We start from the raw sequence: 6552 nt of genomic DNA, 5'->3' as shown, positions 1-6552 counted from the left end.
AGGAGGGTATTTACCTGCACTGGGTTGTGGCGAGGCACATGCCCGTGCGTGGCTCCTTCGGCCACTGGCGGCCCCCAGCTTGGCATGGCGCTGGGGCGGCAGGACGGCAGCCCTGGTGCAGCCCGGCGGGAGCTGCCTCCTGCTCCCGCGGCACCCCGCGAGTTGGGCAGCGCAGTGCTGGCAGCTGGGCTCTGTCTGTAACCCAACCGCCGGGGCTCGCGGCGGCATGAATAATGTAAGGGATGCGCCACACCGGCCGGAGACTTTTCCGAAGCAGCAGAAAGGGGCCTCTGCTGCTGGGAGCATCCCCCAGGGGGACAGCACACGGTACCATCACACCCCAAAACCAGACCCTGCCACCTCCCTGCACCATGGTGCTCCCTGTGCTCTCCTCTGGAGAATCAGCCTCTTCCTCTGGTCAGCGCAGAGGAGGATGAAGCCAAGGACACACCAAGCATCAAGGGAGAGGAGACAATTTTGCAGAGCCCAAGGCATGCGCTGCCCCAGCACCGGGAGCATGGCCAAGGGGAGCACCACTGGGGAGGAGCCCAACACCACAGCAAATCCCACAGCCGCACTGGGAAGCGGAGAGGAGCTGGGAGCCCACAGGGGTCCCCCCCATGCCAAGCCACACACGTTGCGTATGCGTGCAGGATGCCACACATGCCCACATGCAGCCGGCAAGGGGAGTCGCATGTGCCACACGTGTCCCCCATGGCAGTGCCAGCAGCGTGTTTGCACACACACGTGCCCAGGCGTGGGGTGACCGCATCAAATGTTAATGCCAGGGCTGGATTCCTGCTGCTGCAGGTTCATAAAAGTTTAAGCAGAAGCGGTGGGAACTGCTGCCCTGCACGCACCACCTGTGGGCAGCAGCAGGACGGCTGCGGGCAGGGGCTGCCAGCAGGCAGGGGCAGCACCCGCTTCACTCCCTTGCAGGGGGTATTTGGGGAGACACAGGGGAGGAGCAGCAGCAGCATCCAGCTGTGCAGCAGCTGGGGAACCCAAGAATCAGCAGCAGTTGTTGGACTGAACCCACTGGCCCTCTCCAGGACCAGGAGAGCCCCCCGGCTGGCACCCTGTGGCAATGTCTCCTCTGAGCCTGGTCCCTCCCTGCCACATTTGCAGTGGGGGTGGGGTATCACCATGATCTGATGGTTTCGGCCCCCTCCCTGCATTAATTTCTGGGCTGGAAACACCCCAGCACGGTCTGCACGGAGGAGGGCTGCCCTGGAGCTGCAAGGAGAGCAGACGGACGGAGCAGGAGGAGAGGCACCCAGCAGGTCCCAGGAGAGGGTCTATGAGGTGACGCAAACATGGGATCAGTGGGACAGAGCATCAGCAGAGCCTGAGCCGTGTGGGGAGCGTTGCCTCGCAGAAGCCCCACCACAGCACCAGCATGGGCCACGCACAGGTCTGCCATCACCACTGTGCCTTGCGGGGCTGATGCCACCTGCTCTGCCCACGCCACCACACCATCCCTCCTCCCAGCATGGATGCCCAGAGCAACACCTGGGCACCACGATGTGGCAAGGAACCACCTCGGACACGGACACAGTCCCTCCCTTGGAGCACAGGGGTACCCAGCTGATGAGAAGCTGCTGCAAGTCCCCACCTCTGTCCCACCACCCGTACCATCCCCATCTCCATCCTACTGACCTCAGTGGTCCCTACCTTGGTCCCCGCCCTCTTCAGCCAAGCTGGGCAGGGCAAAGGAGGGTCTGGCAGTGCTCTCCATGCCCTGCGCCACTGGCATGGCTCTCTGTGCCGTTGCCATGGCTGTGCCTGCCTGTGATCAGGGCTCTCCAGGGAGAGCAAGAGCGAGGGGGCAGCCTGGTGTCTGCCCAGCGCTTCACCCACGCAGGGGCTGCCTGCCATGGTCCCAGTCCCCATACTGGACCCCCACACACACCTCCCCGGGTTCTTCATCCATGGGCACAGCGATCACCTGTTTTTGCCTTGGCAGAGCTGGGGAAGGGGCATTCGTGCCCAGGCACAGTGGCATGGTGGCAGATGCTGGGGGTTGGTGGGGGAACCCACGACCATGAACCGCAGACCGTGGGGTACCCACACTTGGCAGCTGTTTGCAGGGTGTCTGGGCACAGCTGCATCCAGCAGCGGGACAGGGGAGGGACCCTGGGTGCAAAACCTGGCAGTAAGGGCACTTCCCTGGGGTGGTGATGGGGACCAAGACTCTGGGAGAAGGTGCCTAGAACATCCTCTGATCCAGTCACCCCTGAACAGCTCCAGCCACATGGATGAGCCAGGAAAGCCCCTCGTCCCAGGGATGTGGTCCAGGGCAGCCCCTGTCCCACCATCGCAGCTCAGGGCTGTGCCACAGCTGGGTGCAGAAAGGGGAGGGACACTGGCCACCAGCGTTCTGCTTCGCTTGCCCCAGCCTGGCACAGCTGCCTGGGACTGTACCTTTGGAACACCGGCATCGGCAGGCAGAGCTCCCAGGGTGGCAGCTCTGCCGTCTCCAGGCAGGTCTGCGGTCACCAGCCAGCCCTGGGTCCGCTTACATCCTGTTTCCAGTTACAGCTAGAGCAGGGCTCTGTGCCACCACATCGTGCCATGCCAGCCACATCACACCATGCCACCTCACCACTGCTGTGTCTCACGAGAACTCTGCATCCCAGCCCCAAGGAGCCAGCCCAGTTGGCCAGGCACCTCCCAGCTGCGGCACCTCTCATCACATCCCCTTCCCGTCACCAGTTCTGCATTGCTGTGCACCCACCAGTTCTGCATTGCTGTGCACCCACCTCCAAGCACCCACGTGCCCAGCGGGCAGCCCCACCACAGCTCTCGCTGCTCCAGCCATGAGCCGCTGGGACGCTGGGAGCACGTGGACAGGCTGGACACCTCCAGCAATGGGCAGTATGACAGCAGTGTGGCCCTCCAAGCCCCCGAGGCACTGCAGGGTGTCTCCCCTTGCCCCTCCCCGAGCACCCATCACCCCCCTGAACTGGCCAATTTCCACCCTCCACACCAAGGACAGGGACCCAGCACCTCCCAGTGATGCACACCACGTCCCTGCCTGCCAGCTGCTGCCCGACACCGAGAGCTGCCCGCAAGGGAGGTGTTGTGGAAAGGAGAGAGGATGGAGCAGATGCTGGAAGCAGAGACCAGCTGGGCATGACGCGTCCTGGGCTCAGTGCTGGCGTGCACCCAGGAACGCTGGCTGACAGCCCCGGAGCCAGGTCACAGCCCCATGCCACCACCTTGGCCCCGGAGCCAAGCCCAGGGGTCCTGCAGAAGCTCAGCTGCGGGGCCAGGCAGCTGTCCTGGGGTAAAAGAGCCCCAAGGTAAAAGGAATTTGGGGACAGGGTGGTAGAACACGTGGGGCAGAGGCTCCTGGGGAAAAAGGGGTGTTTAGGGCGGGAAGCTTTGCTCTGGAGGGCAGTGGGAATGCGGGGACTGTCAGGAAGGTGCAAGTCAGAAGGTGAGATAAGGGACCTAAAGGCAGCGAGCAGACAGGCAGGGAGAAGCAGAGATGAGGACACCATACACTCGCACCCAGAGGACCAAGCCCCACGCCAGTGTCTCCGTAAGGACCAACCCTGCACACCAAGGTCCCTCCCTGGTCCTTCCCATCACAGCCTCCACGAGCCCAAGAGACAACGTGCTGCCCAGCTGGGGGGCTCACAGCCACTCACCTGGGGTACCCTAGCTCACCCGCATGGCACCGGCTCAGCTCGGCGCTGCCCAAAGCCCCCCCGCTCTGCCAGCGCCGTGCTCTCGGCCTCGCTCTCCACCGGGGACCGTCACTCCCCCGGCAGCCACGGGACCATATTTGCTGCGTGGCAGCTGCAGGCTGCTGCCATCCAATGCATATTTGATGACTGCTATTATTCTCATCTCCACTCATGAGCGGAGGGATGAGAGCTAATCTTCCCTCTGCAGAGCCAGGAAGCATCAGGGAGGGAGCGGCTGGAGGGGCAGCCAGCTCTGGTGCCCCCCAGCCTGGTCCTCATCCCTTGGTGATGTGGCTGGACAGCCCTGCAGCCCCTTTCCTCCCAGGAGGTAGAGCTGTGCCACCTCGCAGCGTCACGAGCCCTCGATGTGAGCAGCTGGTGAATGGCCCTGACCCATTCCTGCCCTCAAACGGGTGCAAGTTTAGGAGAAGAACTCACAGGGACATGGGGGTGGACACACAGACACCCCCCCTCCAAAGTAGGGCTGGGACCAAGTGGTCCTGAGGCCAGGCACAGAGAAGGGATCTAGACACCCTCCATCCCGACACCACCGGACTGCCCTCTCCTCCTCGGATGTGCAGGGCATCCCCGCCTCCCTTCACAAAGCATCCGAGTGCCTCGAAGCTTCCTCCTCCCCAGCATGGGGTTCCCACCCCACCCCAACCCGGGGACCGTTTTCCAGCAGCGATGGAGCCCACGGCTCTCCCAAAGCCAGGGGCAGTGAGAGCATCCTGCCGCAGGCGCTGCGCCACCCGACCCGGGAAAACCTCCGCTTCCTTCTCCTCCGTGCAGACACGTCCCTGCTGTAATGCGGTGGGTATTTATTATGCTGATTCCTCAGAAAGCAAGGGCTTAACTGCAAATTACAATCAATACCCCCCATCCCCAAGGGGCAGGTTCATCATTTAGCAGGCGCAACCAGAGGAATTCAAAACTATTTGCCAGCCATAAATCCTCCTCGCCGCAGCCTCCCCAGCCAGCCCCGCACAACACGCGATGGCTGGTTGGGGTGACCCTTGTCAGCATTTGAAACAATTAAGCTGTCACTGCGGATCGTGACTCTTATATACAGCCCTGAGCAGCACTTTGAGATGTCAGCGTGATGGGGTGAGGGAAGCTGGCTGAGGCAAGCCCGCCGCAGTAACTGTCTCTCATTGAATTAAATGAATGTATTTGGAGTCAGAGTCTCTTTTTATTACCTTGCAAACGATTCCTGACTAAATTAAATTATAAAAGGAGTGTTCAGCCAATCAAACCTGCTTGATTGCCTGGAACAGGCATTTTAAACAGAGCACGCCTCGGGCCATCACCGTTTCCAGGGCTAGATGGAGGGTGGCTGATGGGCTGCATCGCAGCCGATCCACCCCGCTTCACACCTGGAGTGCCGCCCAGGAGCGACGCACGGCCGCACTCCGCCAGCAAAGTGGGACAGGGCAGGATCCGTGCAGCCCTCTGGGAGCGGGGTACGGCGCTAATGGAACCCGAGTCAGCTGAAAGAGCAGAGGAATGGCAGGGGGCTGCAGAGCAGAAGAGCAGACCGCCAGCCAGGCTGCCGAGAGCAGCTTTCTCCGAGCATCACCCAGCCAAGCCTTCCCTCGTACAGCGGAGAAAATGCAGCGTGCTGCTCTTTGCGGGGCAAACCCACAGCTCCTGCCTGCAAACCAGAGGCAACACCTGCCTTTCTCCAAATGTGCTCAGCAAGGAGGCTCTGAGCCCATCTCCCTTCGGGAGCTCCTCCACGGAGCTAACAAGGGGTCTGACCAATTCTATAGACCACAGGAGGCTCCGGCACAATCCTAATGCTGCAGTAGATTTCCCCCCTGCCCTTATGATCTTGCTTTCTCAGGATTCAGAGAGATCTTCAGGCAAACCTGCTCCAAACTGCAATGTTTGCAGCTTTTAACGTCAGTGCAGAACAATTAGGGAAGCCGTCTGGAAGAATGAATACTGCAATTAAATGCATGCATTTTCAAATACAGCTATAAACTCGCTTGCAAAAAAGCTGCTCTCACTAAAAAAAGAAGTTAGCTTCTTCTGGCTTAACTATTTTTACTTCATCCCTATTCCAAATTTAATCATGTATCAGTTCATTTTAAACAGGATAAAATGTCCAGTTTCCTAAATGAAGAGTAAGGCTAATTAGGCAGAGGGTTTTTTGAACGATGGCAGACTAGACTAGACAATTTGCAACCTGAACGCATTGAGAGGTAGGCACTCACTGACCGAGGACATGCTTTAGCAGGCAATACTGTGCACTTCGGCCTCACACAGCACCAGCCACTTCCCCGGCCCCACACACTACCTGGCCCAAGGACCAAGCCCAGTCAGCAGTTCTGGCTGCCCGTCCATGTGCCACGGCTTGGCAGGCCTCTGGGTTTGAAGTGAAAAGTCAGAAACTCAGGGACAAAATGAAACTAAAAGACCTCTTTGTGCGGGCAACCCTGCCTGTGCAACCTTCACAGGAAATCTAAAGGGCAAGTTAATGTGCTGGAACGGCATCCCACCCAATTCACACAGAGAAGTGCCTGCTTTCCGCAGCCAGCTCAGGCATAATGCGGCTAATTTGGAGCTCATTCTCCGCTAGCTGCCTCCGTGGTCGAGATTTGCTCTGCACTCCAGCTGTGAACAAAGCCAGGAACAGGGAAGGGAACTTACAGAGTTCAAAGTCACCTTCTTAGCTTGGGTACTGTGTATAGCATCTATTTATCTCCCATCGCACCTCATCAAGTCCCCTCCAGCCACAGAGCCCTGCTTTGCAGCCATTCCCTTCACAATCTATTCCCCGCTACAACCTCCTGCAACAGCATCCAGCCCTCCTCCGGCAGCCAAAGGTAAAAAAGAGAGTTCGAAAACACAC

Source organism: Falco peregrinus, chromosome 5, assembly GCF_023634155.1.
Source record: "Falco peregrinus isolate bFalPer1 chromosome 5, bFalPer1.pri, whole genome shotgun sequence".
Classification (NCBI taxonomy): domain Eukaryota; kingdom Metazoa; phylum Chordata; class Aves; order Falconiformes; family Falconidae; genus Falco; species Falco peregrinus.
The sequence above is the reverse complement of the archived record's forward strand: the minus strand, read 5'-3'. Positions refer to the sequence as shown.